The sequence below is a fragment of the Dasypus novemcinctus genome, chromosome 3 (assembly GCF_030445035.2).
Source record: "Dasypus novemcinctus isolate mDasNov1 chromosome 3, mDasNov1.1.hap2, whole genome shotgun sequence".
Lineage (NCBI taxonomy): Eukaryota > Metazoa > Chordata > Mammalia > Cingulata > Dasypodidae > Dasypus > Dasypus novemcinctus.
The window spans coordinates 24,292,678-24,312,709 of NC_080675.1; the positions used below are offsets into that span (position 1 = coordinate 24,292,678).

General features: G+C 35.2%; 1 pseudogene; it reads left to right on the forward strand.

Annotated features, from left to right (window-relative positions):
* Positions 1–1,267: 1,267 nt before the first annotated feature.
* On the forward strand, positions 1,268–2,098 carry LOC111763177 (actin-related protein 2/3 complex subunit 2 pseudogene; annotated as a pseudogene).
* Positions 2,099–20,032: the final 17,934 nt, after the last annotated feature.

Consider the following 20,032-nt stretch of genomic DNA (forward strand, 5'->3'; position numbering starts at 1 on the left):
AAAATAAACCCCAATCGTTTCATGATGTAAAAGTAAATAAACAAAAAGAAATCATACAAGTATGAGAAGTAGTCATGGCTAAATTCATTTATTACATGTGTCTGCTGTCAGCTTTTCTAAATCTGAATCAGTATCCATAAAAATAGCAGATTGATAATTGTTCTACATCAAAGAAAGGAAAAAACAAAAGTTGTACAGGGCAAAAACACCATAGGCAAATAAAAATAAATGAACAAGCTGGGTGAAAATATCTGTGATTTTTACTTCAGATAAAGGGTTCATGATAATCAAGAGGAAAAGCTGAACAAACCATTAGAGAAAGTGTATAAAATGATAAATTGTGTCCAGAGATTAATATTTCAAATGGCCCTTAAATACTTGAAAAGATTCAGGTCCAAATTAAATCTGCACAGAGAAATAATTCTTTAAATTTCGTATTGGCAAAAGTCCAAAAGCTTGCCAAAACCACTACCTTTAGAGAGGCAATGAAGTACTGTTGTTTTCAAAATTGCTGGTGCCAATGGCAAATGAAACAATTCATGGAAGTGAATTTGGTGACATCTAGTAAATATACATAGGTTTTTACGATTTTATCCAGCAATCCAACTCCTACAATTTTATCTGAAAATATTTTTGGTCAAAATACAAATAACTTACATACAAGGTTATTTGTAAAAGCAAAATACTGGAAACAGCACAAATGCCATTCACAAGAAATTCTGCGTATGTACTATAGCACATTCACGCAAAAAATGGCTACTCAATCATTTTTTTAAATGAGGGAAAATCTGTATAATTTCTTAAATGTTTCATCAAGCCTCCTCTCAAATACCCTTTAGAAGCCATATTTTGAATGGTTATCCCAGAAGAAATGAGAAATAAATCTCACAATTTTCCAAATATACACCTAGTTTTTTTGTCCCTGATGTATTTTCATTGCATTTAACAAATAGGTGCAGATGAAAAGACAATGAAAGAATGAAGAAAGATACTCCTGTAAAATTAGTGGCTGAGTAGAAAAAGTAATTATATCACTATAAATCTTCTGAGGAAACCAAATTCAAACTTAAATTGCAATAGTGATTGACTTACATATGTAGGTAAAGTGTAGACCAATTTTATAGAGTTTCTCCATGAACTGAATCTGTTCCATTAATATCTTCACATTTAGAATATTCCTCAAAACTCTTTTATCCCTATTTAGGGCTCCATTGTTTTACCTTTGTGCTCACTAGCGTGAGAGTGGAGAATCTTAGAAATCGTATTTATGCCAGCCGGGGTTTGGACGGGTTTGGAGCTTGTAGATGAGGTGGCAGTGGTAGCCGGGCAGGCCGGTTCAGGCTTCGGGCGCCAGCTGTCACCTACTATCCTGCTGCTGCAGGAGATGATTACACTGAAGTTTGAGAACGCAACCGCCAGAAACAAACCAGAAGCAGTAGAAGTTAACATTTGCAGATTTTGATGGGGTTGCTCTATCCCATTTCAAATGCCGATGCAGCGAAGGTCAGCATCTCTTTGAAATTCTAAGAGGAACTTCAGGCGCCGCACGGTGCTAACGAGTTACTAAAGAGGGTTCACAGGAGTTTCTTGGTAAAGCCAGAATCACAATTCGATGCCTCTTTGCTGTAGGGCCTTGAAAATTGCCATGAAACCAAGAATTCAATTGTGCATCAGTCTGGCAGGGTTTACAGATGTCGACGAAGTGCTCATCGGAAAGATGTTTAAGCAGAAGTTCAAAGACAGCGCAGAGCCCCACAGGTCTTCTGGAGCCCCAGGGAACCGCCTCTGAAGCTGAAAGACACAGCTGCTGCTGTGGGCGAATCATAGGCTTGACAACCTTCCTGCTGTTCCTCGCCACGCCAGGGCCAGCGCCCCAGGCAACACATCAACCTGATCCGCACGTTTGGAGACTGCCTGCACTGCCACATCAAGTGCTCTAAGGTCTGTATTCACACACGCATCCAGGCAAAACATCCTTAAGGTTCTGAACCTTGAGAACCCAGATGCAAGAAAAAATCCCTGGGAAGACGTTTTCATCCCGCTTACTCTTGAGCCCAGAAGGAGGGCGCGACTGGTAACTGAAGGCTTGACTATCTAGATAATCACTGCGTTTAATGCTGCACCTTTTTGGGTTCTTAAGGGATTCCCATTTTGGTTCCATTATGTACATATATGGAAAATAATCTGCAGAAATGAGCTGTGCTTGTAAGGACTTCGTATTTCCCAAGAATTGAAAAAAAAAAATCCCTTAATGAACTTAATTCCTATTTCTTTATCTTCCCTTTCTCCTAAGAATTTTTCCTAAGAATTTATATAAGTGGTCAATAAACTTGTGAAAATCTGTGCAACATCAGTAGTCATTAGGAAATGCAAATCAAAACCACAGTGAGATACCAAATCACACCTACTGGGATAGCTATAATATAAAAATGGAAAATGACATGTTACTGAGGATGTAGAAAAACTGGGATATTGTACATTGCTTGTGGAAATGTAAAATGATGTAGGCACTGTGGAAATCAGTTTGGTGTTTAAAAAAAATTACAGATACAATTGTCATATGATCCAGTAATTCTGCTCCTTGGCATAAACCCAAGAGTTTTGAAAACCTATGTTTACATAAAAATGGTTCATGAATGTAAAGCGTAGCATTATTCATAATAGACAAAGTTGGAAACAAGCCAAATATTCAACTTGTGAATGAATAAATAACGTGTATATACGTAAAATGGAATCTTATTCAGGCACAAAAATAATGAAGTATTGATACATACTGTAACATGGATGAAAACTGAAAACACGCTAAGGGAAACAAACCAGAAACAAAAGGCCACATATTACATGATTTAATTTATACGCAATATGCAGAATAGGCAAATTCACGGAGACAAAAAGCAGATTGATTGTTGCCATTAGATGAGGAAAGGAAAGCATTGGATCACACTGAGTTATTTTTGAGGGTGATGCAAATATTCTGGAATTAAACACTGGTGATTATTGAAAATAATTGTAAATACATTAAACATTGAATTTTATATGTTAAAATGGTTAAAATAGTGAATTTAGTATTTTGTGAATTTTATCTTAAAATTCTATATTTTATTGATTATGTATTAAACAGTTATATTTAAATTGCAAATTATGTAAACTTGCATATTTAATTATTTAAAGTAAAACCACGATAAATAGTGAGTGGAAACTTTATAAGAACCTAAACATCTGTTGACTGAGGGATATAAATGTTTAAATAATGATAGATATTGCTTTGAAAATTTGTATTTACTTTATAAATCCCATCATTTTCATGAGGGTGAGTTTTTAGACTTGAATATATTGTCATATATTGCATTTAGAGAATTGAGAAAATTCTAATTAAAAATAAATAATTGAAGGGACTAGACCTGAGGCAATGCATGTAGTGATAAAGAAAATACAGCTATTTTCTCTTTCCCACCCATATACCTTTTACAGATTATCAAGCTATAAGATATCTGCTATTACTGATTTCCTCCTTTCCCACAACAATATTCATTTTTCCCCGGAAATCATTTCTTCCTCATGTTTGTTCCATGAGCTACTGTCGGAAATGATGTTATCTGCTCTGGAGTTGGATATTAGATTAAGGTCTGACTGATCAGAAGACCAACAAAATGCCCTGGCTCTTGTGATTCAGTATTGGGTGGATGAACAGTTTGATATGGTTATGAATTCCAAAAATAGATACTGGATTATGTTTGTAATCTGGTCTGTACCTGGGTGTGATTAAGTTATGATTAGGGCTCTGACTGGGCCACATCATTAGGGCATTGAACCCCACCCCTTGGTGGGTGGGTTCTCACAGACAAAAAACATGGCAAAAGACAGAGTTGGGAGTTTTTGGTACTGGAGTTTTGATGTTTGGAGTTTGATGCTTAAGTCTTAGGCTGGAGCCCCAGGAAGTAAACACAAAGAGGAAAGAGAAGCAAGCCCCGGGAAGAGAGAACCTCAGCCAGGAGAAGAACACAGAGGAATAGAGATAGCTCCTTAGACATGGCAGAAACCCCAGGGGGAAAAACAGAGCAATTCACCTGATAGTCTACAGCTGAAATGTGGAGAGAGGCAAAATTTGAGAGGCTCATAGTCTTCAGCTGACCTTGTGGAGAAAACAGAGGAGCTGAGCCAAGAGGAACCCAGGAAGCTTGAACCCTCACAGATGTTAGCAGCCCTCTTGCTCCAACACGTGAAAATAGACTTTGGTGAGGGAAGTAACTTATGGCTTTATGGCCTGGTAACTGTAAGCTCCTACCCCAAATAAATACCCTTTATAAAAACCAACTAATTTCTGGTATTTTGCATCAGCACCCCTTTGGCTGACTAATACAGTGGATGTGTCTAAATTAGAGATAGTAATTGTAATTAACATTTTGTTTGTACTGAAACCAGATCCATATTGTCCAATACCATATGTACTAGCCCCATGTGACTATGTAATTTAATTAAAGCAAACAATTTTAAATAAAATTAACATTTTAGTTTCTCATTTGTACTAGACATCTATTAAGTTCTCAGTAGCTATAGTTGCTTGTTTATGAAAGTGAACAATGCAAGTAAGAGAACATTTCCACAATCCCAAAAAGTTCTATTGGGCAGTCCATCTAGATCAGCACTGACCAATAGAAATATAATGGGAGCCAAACATATCATTTACATTATCTAGTAGCCAATTTTAAAAAAATAAAGAAAACAGATGAAATTAATTTTAATAACTTATTTCATCTGACCCAATATATCCAAAATATATTGACCATTTCAATATACCACCAATGTAGAAATCACCAATGAGAGATTTTACATTATTTTTATAAGTCTTCAAAATCTGTTTTGTATTTTATATTTAAATCATATTTCAATTTGGAGATAGACACATTTCAGTTTCTCAATATCCATATATGGATAACTGCCAGCATATTGGATAATTTATACCTAAAATATAGACCAGGATTTCTCAACTTCAGCCCTATTAATACTTTGGGCTAGAAAACTTACCATCTTGGGGATGAAAGGTGAGAAGCTCTTCCTGTGCATTGTAGGTAGCTTCCCTGGCTTGCACCAACTAGATGCCAGTAGCACCACACCCCAGTTGTGACAAGCAGCAATGTTTTCAGACACTGACAAATGCCCCCTGAATGGCAAAATCATCCCTTGTTGAGAACCGCTGCTCTAGAAGAAGGGCTATATTTCTTTATGGAACTATTGGCCATTAAATGACTTAAGTCTAAAGTCAAGGGGGCTACTATGCAAAAGCTGAGAAAAAGCCATGAAGTAAAATGCTGTATGGTACATTGTGGGAACACAGGCTCAAATCCAACAGAATCTTTCAGCAAATGACCCCTTTATATTATATTAATAACTTACACAGCGCACCTGGTCCAGAAGAGTAGAGGAAAAGAACTTATCAAAGTTAGTCTCCCAGGGAAGCCAAACCTATCATGTCAATATCCATAGATGACAGCCATATGCCCCACTTCGTCTGGGAAAGAGACAAATCATTGTTTCCCTGAGGATGGGAAATTTATACAACCCCAGGGGGAATGGGCCCTGCCCTGAGAGTTCCTGTTCTAATAAGCAGCTGGAACTGCTTATTCCAGGTTTGTGGCTTAAGTTATGGACAGGCCTTCTATTAGACCTAACATCTTCCCTGGGCTGTGGAATGGAAATAATTTGAAATATTTGCTCACAATAGAAAAGAAGGGGAGATTAAGTGAAGGTGGAAGGAAGACCACTAGGTGTGTCCATGACTGAAACCTACAGAGAAAAGGCCAGAGCAAAAAGAAATGGTAAGATCTGAGTTCTGAGAAAGTCATTTCTAGTCACTTGATCAAGCCACATCTGAACACTATCTTGTCTCTTGACCTTGCATAAACCAATCATTAAAATCTAAATACATACAATGCACCTATTAGTGTTTTCTTCCTCAAAAATCTAAAATGATTAATTTTTCTACCCATGTGATTTATGTTAACTTTCAATTTCCTAAGCAGAGTTACCACACAAGGAATGAATGTTGTGTTGCATGCTTTATGTTTTAAATAAATGGATGCAATTGCAAAACCTAATACATAACTCTTTGCTAAGATATCTGTATTAACTATGCCTATTGTAAATCAAATCCATTCATCAAAACTCTGTGATAAAATGGGCTGCTTGCCATAACCTTATTCAACTATCTTGTCATTTTGGCTCTTATCATTCTCAAAAGATGAAAATTACTCAGTTACTATGGGAGTACACATTGGGAATAAAATTGTAATTTTCATTGCATTGTTCATTTCACCTTTATCTGAACTGTATTTGATAATCATGTCACCCTTGTATATAGATAAAAAGTAGACAGGTTATCTGAATAAAACTTTAATTATGGCTTGAACATGTGTTACTATGTATGGTATTTTAGGACAGTCATTGGATTCTTCTCAGAAGGATCTGTTTGGCAGTGGTTACAAATCAAAACAATTTCTTAGACATTGGTAAAATAATTATTTTAAGAAGTGAAAAAGGGTAAAACTCAATTTGACATATATAAAGAAAATTTTATCTTAATTATATCATTTAACTCAAATCTGGGCAAAACTAAGCCACTTTATTTTCTATACACATAAATACACTACAGTATTTGCACATTTATACTAATCAACATGTAAAATTTGAAACCATTTTTTCAAAAGGAGCATAGGAAAAAATAAAAATAAAATTGAGAGTATTTTGAACAGGAGATGTGATGAGTGTCATTTTCTCATCTTAAATTTGAGGTATCTGCCCCGAAGCCAACACACTTCCAGATACATCGTTCTTTGTTTATATGTTTGTCTCTTTTACAAGAGAAAGTGAATATGCAAAGAACCATTACTAGAGCTATGACCAGAAATAATCCCTTATGTCAGTTGAGGTGTCCAAACTCACCAATGATGGAAAAATCAGAATTAGTGAAGAGACCCTCCTTTGTCACTGCAAAATCTAAATCACTTTCTCAGTAAAATAAAATCAGGCTATTCCAGAGATTTCCCCAATGGTTATGGACAAATCCAGCTATTCTATTTTGAAAACCAATCTGCATTTTTGAACAGCTTAGTGAAGAAGAAATATGATGCATCTAGCAACAAAAACAGACACATTTTAAGTGTTCAAAAGCAAAAAAGTGATATCACATTATAAGCCTCATGAGCCACTTTATAATCATTCCAAATATAATACAGATCTTCAAATATATATTTTAATTTAGTTTTGCTTTTAGTGTTTATTATTAAAGACTTGATACTTCTGCTGTATTTTCTACATTAGGAAGGACACTTCTTTATACAACATCGGTTTTCCCTTACAATTAATAGTGGTTTTGCCATGGTTGGTGTACCTACTTGTTTCCCAAAAGTTTTGGCCATTAAATCCATGGTTAAAAAAAATCTAAGGCATTGGGGTACTTTTGGGAAGATGGTAAGTTAGAAAGACACAGGACTCTTTCCTCTCACAAAATATAGCTAGAGGACAGGCAGAAATGGCTGTAAAAAAAAAAAAAAAGTACGATGGTGTAGGACATCAAGAGAAGGTTGGACACCACACAGAAGGAACAACGGCAAAGGAAAAGAATCTTAAGGGCATAACTGTGAGTTAAGCTACAGCTTCAAATTTGAATTCTCAGATTCAAAGGGCCTATGGCTATGGACAAAGGGGACCCCAGGAAAGAGGGGAGAGATGCAGCCTAAGGCTGATTCAGGTTTTGACTCACAAATTTGGTCTGCTGTGTCCCATGAGTCATTCCAGGCTGGGTGGGACTGTGCCATTCTTTTCTCTGGGAGTTGGCACAGGACTAAAGAGCTCCAACCCTCTCAAATGCCCTCCTTACTGACAAGGACTGGTTGTTGAGGATGCAGAGGAGAGTGCAATTATTTCCTACCTGGAAAAAGAGAGGGGGCTGCCAGCAAAGGTTTGAGCACTATCTCTGAGAAAGTTTGATTTTCTAGGCTCTTAACTTACAGGAAGGATCCTCTACCACATTGATCTGGTCCATGTTGCAGCAAACACAGTCGGATCAGGAGTAGAACTGAGAGGCCTGCCAAAGAGCACCTTCTCCTGGTGAGCCAAGTAAGTGCTTGTGAGGGAATTAAAAGTAAATAATTAAGTGAGGCTTTTCCAGCCTTTACAGCTTCTCTCCCCAAGTTCCTTGGAAACAAGTGCAAACCCAGTACCAGGTCCAAGGAAAGGTTTGAGCAACTATCAGGGACAATCCTAAAGAATCAGAATAGTTTGAACCAAGAATCAAAGAATGGCAATAACACAGTCTCTAGCCACTAAATATCTACAAAAGAGAGAAACTGGGCATGATTAAACTTACCATCATAATCAGATGCCTAGACATCAGCAAAAAATCAAACTATATTCAGAAAATGAAGAAATGGCCCAAGCAAAGGAATACATCAAAGACCCAGATGAGAAACAAGATTTGAGACAACCCATCAATGAGAGTCATACAAATTTCCAAAATCAAATTAATGAGATGAAAGAGGATATGGTGAAAGAGATTATGGGCATTAAGAAGACACTGAGAAAGCACAAAGAATTTGAAAACCTGAATAGAAATATAACAGAGCTCATGGGAACAAAAGAGACAGTAGATGAGCTCAAAAACACATTAAAGGTATACAACAGCAGACTTGAAATGGTAGAAGAAAGAGTGATACAGAAGACGAAACAGCTGAAATTGAAGAGAGGAAAGAATGGAAAAAATTGAACAGGTGTTCAGGGAGTTCAATGATACAATGAAACACAACTACATATGAGTCATGGAAGTTCCAGAAGGAGAAGAAAAGAGAAAAGGGGCAGAAAGAGCATTTGAGTAAAATAATGGCAGAAAATTTCCCAACACTCATGAACAAAATGAACTTACGTTTCCAAGACATGTGGTGTAAGCCAATCAAAATCAATCTGAATAGACCCACTCTAAGACACATGTCAAGTATCATAGATAAAGATTAAGAACAATTCTGAGAGCAGCAAGAGAGGAACAAACCATAACCTAAAAGGTCTCATCAGAAACCAGGCAGGTGGGAAGACAATGGTATGATACAACTAGGACACTGAAAGAGAAAAACTACCAGGCCAAAATTCTTTATCCAGCAAAATTATTGTTCAAATATGAAGGTGAGTTTATAATATTCACAAACAAACAGAAACTAAGGGAGTTCATAAAAAAGAATCCACCTTTGCAGGAAAAGTTAAAGGGACTTAGAGCCCCAAAGAAAAAGACAAGTGAGAGAGGCTGGGAGGAGAGTGTTGGAGCCAAGAATAGCCAAGAAAAGAGTAAAAAGACAGATGAAAATAAAATATGACATATAAAAATCAAAGAACAAAATGATGGAAGTAAATAATGCATTTACAATAATGCCATTGGAGCCCCCCAAACAAAAGATATAGGATGACAGAATGAATTAAAAAAAAAAGAAAAGAAAAGGAAAAGGCATCCATATACTGCCTACAAGAGATTCACTTTAGACCCAGTGATACAAAATGGCTGAAAGTGGAAGATTGGAAAAAAATAGTCAAAAAAGGAGCAGGAGTAGCTGTACTAATAACAGACAAAACAGCCTTTAATGCAAAAAGTTATGTGTTAAAGAAGGCCATTATATATTAATAAAAGGGAAAATCTACCAGGAAGAAATAAGTCATAAAGGTCTACACACCTAACCAGGGTGCCACAAAATGCATGAAGAAAACTCTGACAAAACTGAAGGGACAAATAGACATCTCTACGATAATAGGTGGGGACTTCAACACACCATTCACATTATTAGAACAACTAGACAGAACATCAACAAGGAAACAAAACTTGAATAATATCATAAATGAGCTAGACCTAACAGACATATACAGACTGCTGCATCCCAAATCATGGGTTATACATTTCTCTCAAGTGCTCATGGATCTTTCTCTAGAATAGACCACATGCTGGGTCATGAGGGAGCTCTCAATAAATATAAAAAGATTGAAATTATACAGAGCACTTTTTCAGGTCATAATGGAATGAAATTGGAAATCAATAATAGATGGGCAAAGGGAGAGGTTACAAATGTGTAGAGGCTAACAACACACTCCTAAATAATCAGTGGGTCAAAGAATAAATTGTAAGTGAATATAGTAAATATATGAAGGTGAATGAAAATGAGAACACAAACATATCAAATTTATGGAATACAGTAAAGGCAGTGCTAAGAGGGAAATTTATGTCCCTAAACACCTATCTTAAAAAAGAATCAAAGGTCTAACTGAAAAACAGGAGAAATTAGATAAAGAACAGCAAACCTATCCCAAAGCAAGCAGAAAGAAATAATAAAGATCAGAGCAGAAATAAATGAAACTGAGAACAAACAATAATAGAGAAGATCAACAATACCAAAAGTTGGTTCTTTGAGAAGATCAATAAAATTGACAAACACTTAGCTAAGCTAACAAAGAAAAACAGAGAGAAAATGCAGTAAATACAATTTACAATTAGAAATGTATGGGGAGAAGTTATCAATGACTCCATAGAAGTAAAATGGACCATAAGAGGATATTATGAGAAACTGTATGCCAACAAACTTGACAACCTAGATGAAATGGACAAAGTCCTTGAAGTGCACAACTGGCACTGATGCTACAAGAAAGAAAATAACCTGAACCAATCAGATTTGAAGAGATTGACTCAGTCGTCAAAAATTTCCCAACAGGTATGCATAAGAAAGAGTTAAAGCAAAGTGAAGTATACAAAAATATCTCTTCTTCAGTCCTCCTCTATTAAAAACAAGTATTCATTTTGTATAAAGAAGCTTACAGAACACTGATCTCAGGAATAATTTTCTGAGTAATGCACTGAGCAATTATTGTTTATATACTTTAGTATTGTTATTTGCATTTATCTGGTCTACTTCAGCTGTTTTTGGTTACTGTTTGCATGGAATATCTTTTTCCAAACTTCCACTTTTAACCAGGTTAAAACCACCTTTAGTAACACTTGTAAAAACCACCTTTAGTAACACTTGTAAATCTGGTCTTTCAGTAACATATTCTATCAATTTTTGTTTGTCTGTGAAGAATTTGAACTCATCATTTTTGAAGGACAGCTTTGCCAGATACAGAATTCTTGGCTGCTAATTTTTCTGTTTCAGTACACTAAATACATCATACCACTTTCTTTTTTCCTTCATGGTTTCTGATGAGAATTCTGCACTTAATCTTACTGAGTTTCCTTTTTATGTGATGCCTTATTTTGCCTTGCTGCTTTAGAACCCTCTCTTTATCACTGATATTTGCCATTCTGAATAGAAGATGTATTAGGGGGTGGCGGACTTGGCCCAGTGGTTAGGGCGTCCGTCTGCCACATGGGAGGTCTGTGGTTCAAACCCCGGGCCTCCTCTACCCATGTGAAGCTGGCCCACATGCAGTGCTGATGCTTGCAAAGAGTGCCCTGCCATGCAGGGGTGTCACCGCCGCGTAGGGGAGCCCCACACACAAGGAGTGCGCCCTGTGAGGAGAGCCGCCCAGTGTGAAAGAAAGTGCAGCCTACCCATGAATGGTGCCGCACACACACAGAACTGACACAACACAATGACTCAACAAAAAGAAACACAGATTCCCATGCCACTGACAACAACAGAAGTGGACAAAGAAGATGCAGCAAAATAGACACAGAGAATAGGCAACAGGGGTGGAGGGGGGAAGGAAAGAGAAATAAATAAATAAATCTTTTTTAAAAAAGGTGTATTAGGGTAGGTCTATTGGATTTATTCTGTTTGGGACGTGTTGTCATTCTTGTATATTGATATTTATGTCCTTCATAAGGTCTGGGAAGTTTTCAGTCATTATTTCCTCAAATATTCTTTCTGCCCCTTTTTCATTCTCTTCTCTTTCTGTGAGTCCAATAATGTGAAAGTTTGTGTGTTTCACATTGTCTTTCAAATCCCTTAGACTCTTCCATTTTTTCCATTCTCTTCTCTTTCTGTTCTCCTGTTTTTTACTGTTCAGATGTTCTGCTTTTGAAGTCACTAATTCTGTCTTCAAGCATTTCAAATCTGCCTCTATGTACCTGCAATGTATTTTTAATCTCACCCAGCATCAGCATGCCTTTCATTCCCATAAGGTCTGTTGCTTTTCTTTGCAGGTTTTCAATTTGCTCTTTATGGTCTCCCATTGTCTTCTTGAAATCCTTTACTTTTTTAGTCATATTTTCTATAAAATTCTTTGAAGTGATTTAGGAGAGTTGAATGATTATCACTGAATAATTGTCTTAAGTCCTGTATCTCTTCAGGATATTTGGTTTGTTCTTTTGTCTGGGACATTTTTTCCTGTTTACTAGTATAGCTTATAATTTTTGCTGATGTCTAGGCATCTGAATATGTTGGTGAATTTATTCTGATGGCCAATTTCTCTCTCTTGCCAATTTTTTTTTTTCTCACAGCTCTTCTTTGATATTTTGTTCAGTTTGTTCTCGGTCTTTAAAATTGCCCAGTTTATGTGTTTAAAATCAGGCCAGGGACTTCATACCAGGGCATGGATTTTCCTCCAGCGGTTGGATACAGTGGATGTGACAGTTTTTGTCCATGCAGTTTCCAAACTGGGCAGCAGATGGTGCTAGTTAGCGCACCTTTCCACTGAGGTGTTTCAGTCTTGGTTTTCCTGTGTGCCTGTGTTTAATCTCCAGATCAGAGATTGAAAGCAGCCTCTGCTGGCTGAATTCACTGAAGAAAAACACCCCAACCTCCCCTTCCTTTTCCCTTGAAACACCTGACAGGAAGAAGATGCCTGTTCCTTTCATTTGGATGCAGCAAGACAGGGGTTTTATCCCAGCTTAAGGTCTTGGGGTGGGGGAGTGCAGTCCTTCCCAGTTGCTATGGGGGCTAGGTAACTCCCATTTGTCATTTCAGCTTCTTCCTCTCTCTGCTCCTCAGGCTCCTGGGAGTTGTGTTACACTGTCCTGGTCTGCTGACCGCCAAAGCAGGTCCATCAGAAAGCTTTTGCCTCTTTCTCCATTGTTTATGTGAGAGCATTCAGCTTTGCCTATTAGTCTGTTACTGTCTTCCCATCTGGATCAATTATGATTTAGCATGACTACTGTTGAAAAAGATTTTGAGTTTTTCTGCCTCATAAAATTATGAATTGGCATATTGTTATCTGCTATAATTCATTCCATTAAGATGTGAAGAATTCCCAAATAGGAATTTGATTATCCAGAAAGAATTATGGCCTAAATGGAAATTAAATACTAAACCAATAATTTATTTCATTCTTAGAGACTATTATGTCCAATAGTTAGGGCTACAATAAAAAATTAGAATTATGTTTTAATTAATTTCTATTATATTAGAATTATTTTTTACATTTATAAATGTTGCTTTTCTATATATTTCTTATAATTGATTATATTAAATCTAACTTGGCCTTGCACTCTTTTAAAATTTGTAATTTCTTTCAATCTATTTTTCTATTTATTTTAAATTTTACAATAAAGGTCTTTTTAACACCTAACAAAATCCATTGATTATAAAATTGGATAGATCATATGGTATGAAAATATATCTCAAAAAAAAACAACAACACCCTGCTTAATAAACAAATAAATAATTGTGCAAGAATAGCCAGAAAGAGCAGCTGTGTATGGCAGGGGAAACAGAGAGATAGAAAGGGGGAAAATTTCCTTGTTTGTAAGGTTTTTGTTTACTATTATTATTGAAATAATGAAAATGCTTTAATAATGATTAAAGTGATGAACACTCAACTATATGATTATACCAAATACCATTGATTATAAAATTTGGATAAATTGTATACTTTATTAATATGTATCAATAACATTAATTTGTTTAAAAAAATAGGGTGGATTGGGGGGAAAATGCACCAAATATAAGATATGGACTATAGTTAGTAGTAATATTTTGATGATGCTCTTGCATAGTTTGTAACAGATATTTCACAATAATGAAAGGCATTGGTGGAGGAATCATGTATAGGACTTCTGCATAATGTCATGTGTATTTATTTTGTAAATTCATAACTTTTACTATACATGTATTGCTTATGTATATTCATGTATGAGTGGCAAACATATATATTTAGTGTGGGACATTTATTGCATTTGATGAATACATTTTGGAGCATTGTTACACAGCATGGATTATAGTTTATGTTGTTTACGCACTTCCCCAGTCCATTCAATGGGTTGTGGCAGTATATATAGTGTCCTGCATCTGTCCCTGCAATATCATTCAGGACAACTCCAAGACCCCAAAATGCCCCAATGTCACACCTCTTTTTCTCTCTCCCCACCTTCAGCAAATCCTGTGGTCACTGGCTCCACATCAATGATATAATTTCTTCCATTGCTAGAGACACAATATTTCTATAGTTGAATACCAGTAAGTCCACTCTAATCCATATTTTATTCCTCCATCCTGCAGACACAGGAATGACTATGTACACTATACCTCTAAATTTAGAGAGACCTTAGATCCCACATGGCTGATGGATGAAATTCTCCTGCTTGCAGCTATAGTCTCTCTCAGTTCCCTAGTATTGTGGTTGACCATCCTCACCTCCCTGTTAGCTGACCTAGGTACATCCAATGAAATCTTCCAATAAAAAAAAGTCCAGGACCAGAAATCTTCATTGGTGAATTCCACCAAGCATTTTGAAAATAATTAACACAAATCTGTTTAAACTCTTGCAAAAAATTGAAGAGGAGGGAAAATTACTTAACACATTTTACGATGCTTACATCACCCTAATACTAACACTGGATGAAGATACTACAAGAGAAGAAAATTACAGATCAACCTACCTAATGAACATAGATACAAAAGTTCTCAACAACATGTTTGCAAATAGAATCCAACAGTCCTTCAAAAGAACTATACAGCACGACCAAGTGGGATTTATTCCTGGTATGCAAGGTTGGTTCAATATAAGAAAAACAATTAATGTAATACATCACATTAAGAAATTGAAGGAAAAAAACCACATGAACATCTCAATTAATGTAGAAAAGGCATTAAAAAATCAGCATCATTTCTTGAAAACACACTTTGAAAGTTAGGAATAGAAGGATAATTCCTCAATATGACAATATATATGTAAAACAATGGACAACATCATACTCAATGAGGAAAATTTGAAAGCTTTCCCTTTAAGATCAGGAACAAGACAAGGATACCCACTGTCACCAATGTTATTCAGTAATGGGCTAGAAGTTCTAGCTAGAGCAATAGATTAAAAAAAAGGCATGCATATAAGAAAAGAGAAAATAAAACTCACTACTTCCAGATGATGCAATTTTATACTGAGAAAATTCTGAAATGTCTACGGCAAAGCTACTTGTATTAACAAACAAGTCCAGTAAAGTGGAAGAATAGAAGATCAACCCACAAAAAAAAATCAATGTTCCTGAACATTCTGAAGAAGAAATTAAGGGGAAAAAAATTCATTTACAATATCAACAAAAAGACTCAAATACCTAGGAATCGATTTAGCCAAGGAAGTATGGGACCTATATGCAGAAAACTATAAAACAATGCTAAAAGAAATCAATGATGATCTAAACAAATGGAAAAACACTCTGTTTTCAAGGACTGGAAGACTAAATATCATGAAGATGTCATTCTTACCCAAATTGATTTATAGATTCAATAAAATATCCATCAAAATTCCAACAGCCTACTTTACAGAAATGGAAAAGGCAATTACCAAATTAATTTGAAAGGGAAAGTGCACATGAATAGCCAAAAGCATTCTGAAATAGAAGAGCAACATGGAACGAATTTCACTGCCTGTCCTGGAAACATATTGCAAAACTGCAATGGTCAAAACAGCATGGTACTGGCATAAAGATAGACACATAGATCAGTGGAATAGAATTCAGAGTCCAGAAATAAAACCTCAACTCTATGGCCAATTGTTTTTTGACAAACCTACCAAGTCTATGTTAATGGGATAAAACAGTCTCTTTAGCAAATGGTGCTGGGAGAACTGGATATCCATAACCAAAATAATGAAAAGGGACCCCCATCTCACTCCCTACACAGGAATCAACTCAAAATGATCAAAGACCTAAGTATAAAAGCCAGGATCATAAAATGACTAGAAGAAAATGTAAGCAAATACCTAAACGATCTTGTGGTAAGTGGTAGTTTCTTGGACTTTCCACCAAAGCATGAGCAACAAAAGAAAAATAGAAAAATGGGACTTCCTCAAAATTACACACTTTTATACCTCAAAGCACTTTGTCAACAGGAGGAAAAGGCAGCAGACTCAATGGGAAAAAATGTTTGGAAATCACATATCTGATAAGGATTTAATATCCATGAAATATAAAGAGATAAATAAAAAGACAAATGACCAGATTAAAAAGTGGGCAAAAGACTTGAATAGACATTTGTCCAGAGAAGAAATACAAACAGTGAAAAACACATGAAAAAATGTTCAACATCACTAGTGATTAGGGAAATGCAAATCAAACTGCAATAAGATATCCTTTCACACCTATTAGAATGGTCGCTATTAAAAAGACAGAGAATTACAAATGTTGGAGAGGATGTAGAGAGATAGGACTCCTTATCCTCTGTTGGTAGGAATGTAAAATGGTACAGGCACTGAGGAGGACTATTTGGCAGTTCCTAAGAAAGTTGAATATAGATTTGCCATGTGATCTGTCAATAAAATTAATGGGTAGATGCACAGACGAACTGAAAGCAGTGACACAGACAGACATCTGCACATCAATGTACATGGTGGCAATATACACAATTGCCAAAAGTTGGAAACAATGCAGATGCCCATCAACTGATGAATGGATAAACAAACTGAATTTCCAATTCACAAGATGAAATAGTATGCAAATGTAAGAAGAAATGAAGCCTTAAAGCATGTGACAACATGGATGAACTTGGATTATGTTGAGTAGAGTGAACCAGACACAAAAGGACAAATATGACATGATTGGGCTATTATGAACTAAATATATTGTGTAATATTATGGAGTTAATAACTTGAATATGGGCCACAAGAAAATAGAATGAGGTAGAGAATGGAAAGCTGAGGGTCAATTGTGTAGAATTGATAAAAAGGACATGTTAATTTTTGCAAATGAATAGAAAAGGTGAAAGCACAACATATTGTTTGTAGTTAGCAGGGCTATTATATAGATATGAAAGTGGTCAAAAGGGAAAGTCTAAGGTCAAGTAAATTACTAAAAGGAAAGCTAAAAAGTAGCATAGTAAAACCTCATGTGAAATATGAATTCAGGTAATGTTGCATATATAAGACTGTTTTTCTCTGAAACTCTACAAATACATGTTAATGTTACAAGATGTTAATATCAGACAAAAATTCATTACACTAACTTAAAGAAACAAGGTACAAAGTACTACATATTGTATGATTCCATGTATAATATGAAAATATAAATCAACTTATAAAGCTGAAATTACATTAGTGGTTATGTAGAGTTGGTAAAGGATAGAGGGATTGAGAGAAGACTACTAAGTTAGAGTGTGAAGTTTTTCTTTGTGGAGTAATGAAATTGTTCTAAAATTTTTTGTGGTGCTGAATGCACAACATTGTGATTATACTAAAAGCCATTGATTAGACACTTTGGGTAGATGTATAGTATCTAACACAGTCTGCTCATCTAATACAAAACTGCTTTAAATAAATCAATCAATCAGCAAGAATAGCCAGAAATAGCAGCTATGTGTAGCAAGGGAAGCATAGAGACATTGAGAGGTGTTAAATTTTGAGGGGTTGCTTGTCTGTTTTTTGTTATTATTATTATTGAAATAATGGCAGTTTTCTAATAATGATTGAAGTGATGAATGCACAACTCTATGATGATGCCAAATACCACTGATTATACACTTTGGCTGGATTGTATGCTTCATTAATATACATCAATAAACCTGATTTGCTTAAAAAAAAGAAGCCAATAAAACAAGTGTCATTTGGCTAAAAAAATATAAAGCATTAATGGGTAAATCATGACCAATTCAGGAATAAAGAAGTGGTTCAAAAACCAAAACCCTTTCAAGAAATAAAGTTTACCAGGGATATAACAGGGAAATTGGCATTTTAGAGCAGGAGGTATTTTTAAGTGATGACCTAGTTCCACTTCATTTTCATTGATATTTCTTGTACATAAACACAAAAACTTTTGATAAAGAAAAATTTGGTTTACAATGAATTGTCTTATAAACTTTTCTAAAGCAGATTAATTGCTATGACAGCAAAAGCTCCTACTGAAAGGGAATTTCATCTATAAAAAATACTAAGCCTATGAATAGTGGAATTATGGCAGTTGTTCTTGTTGATACCCTTTTTTTTCCCTATAGTTTTTCTCCTTATTTTTATTTAAAATAATAACTTATATAGTTTATGTGTGAATGTATTTCTTTCTCATATTTTCATTCGCCAAAATATTTATTTGTAAAAGCTACAACGGGTTTCACTAATGTATATAGCATAACAGTATGCTTAATATAAAATGTTTTGTGCAAAAATATGAGAAATTGCATTTCTCAAACCAAAGAATGCCAAAAGACAATCTAATTCAAGAACAGGTCAAATTTGTAAGAAAATATAAAGGGTCTATCTAGCCTGAAAATAAATCTGCTGGCTTGGTAATATTTTCAGGTCCATCTACTTTTAAATTTGTATGCATTTTGGAGTTATTTATTAGGTTGTTGCTTAATTGTTTTTGCTTCCCCCCCCACTTAAGGTTTAATATCCCTGACCACATATAAGATCTTATAAAACAGAAAATCACTGTCATAATATAGATAGCTGGCAATGTTATTTAAGATATCCTTGGCTATTTGACAACCCATACTAAAAATACCGATTTTAACTGCATTAGGCACGTTTAGAAACTCATATTATGGAAGGTAATAATAAATAAAAAATCTACTGTGTTCTCATATAACAATATATATGACTCAAAATATATAATATATACTTCTTAGATATAAATGATTATCACTATTGAGTTCTGCCTTTAATCATAAACAACTTACCTATAACATGGTCCATACCGAACGCTGATTTTCTTAATTCTGTGTATATATGAAAAATCTACTTATAGGCAGATCAGGCACTCATCAATTGTATGCTTTGGAAACAATGCATGACTACAATTAAGGCTCCACTTTAACATTTTGGAGTCATTAACTTACACTTCCAAGACTTTACAGCTTAAAATTTCAAAAACACCAGAAGTTTTAGCACAATGAAGCATTATTAGCAACTAACAAGTGTGAAGTCAATTATTTTATGTGATTCAATGCATTTTGATTAAGTGCTTGCCTTGAATAATGCAGCACATGCTAGGCTCTTGGGATTATTTTCAGGTGTGGTAAATTGTGCAAAATATCTTCTGTGAATGAGACACAGAGTCATGTCGGTTTACTTCTCAGAAAAGATAAGAAAAAATATGTTTAAAACCACCAGGACTTTGTCCAGCTAAATGTCTGGTAAGGCTATTTAGAGTTAGCAAGGTTATGGTGAATAGGATGGGCAGTTGAAGGTACCACACGGCTATCAGAGGGATGAAATAATATAAAATAGATCACTGCCTATTTCATTATTAATTCTGAGATCACAAATTCTGTACACAATGCTTGGGACATAAACAATATAAGAAAAAGCAAGATAGGAACTACCATTTACTCAGACTGTATATGTTAGAAAACTTGCTAAATACGTATGTAGTGTATAATTTCATTTGAAAACTAAGTGGGAAACTAAGGTTCAGAGGCACATAGTTGTCACTGAATAAATACTTAATTTATTAGTTAATTTGAACAGCTATAAATAATCTCTAGGCACTGGCATAAAACTGGCCAAACTTATCATTTTAGCCATTTAGGTGACATTAAAGGGGAAAAAAAAATCCTATTATTTTGTTCCAGACACTAACTCCACTGATAAAACGAACATTTAAAAATAACTCTTTTGTCTTAGATGAGAAGCAATTTCAAAAACATTT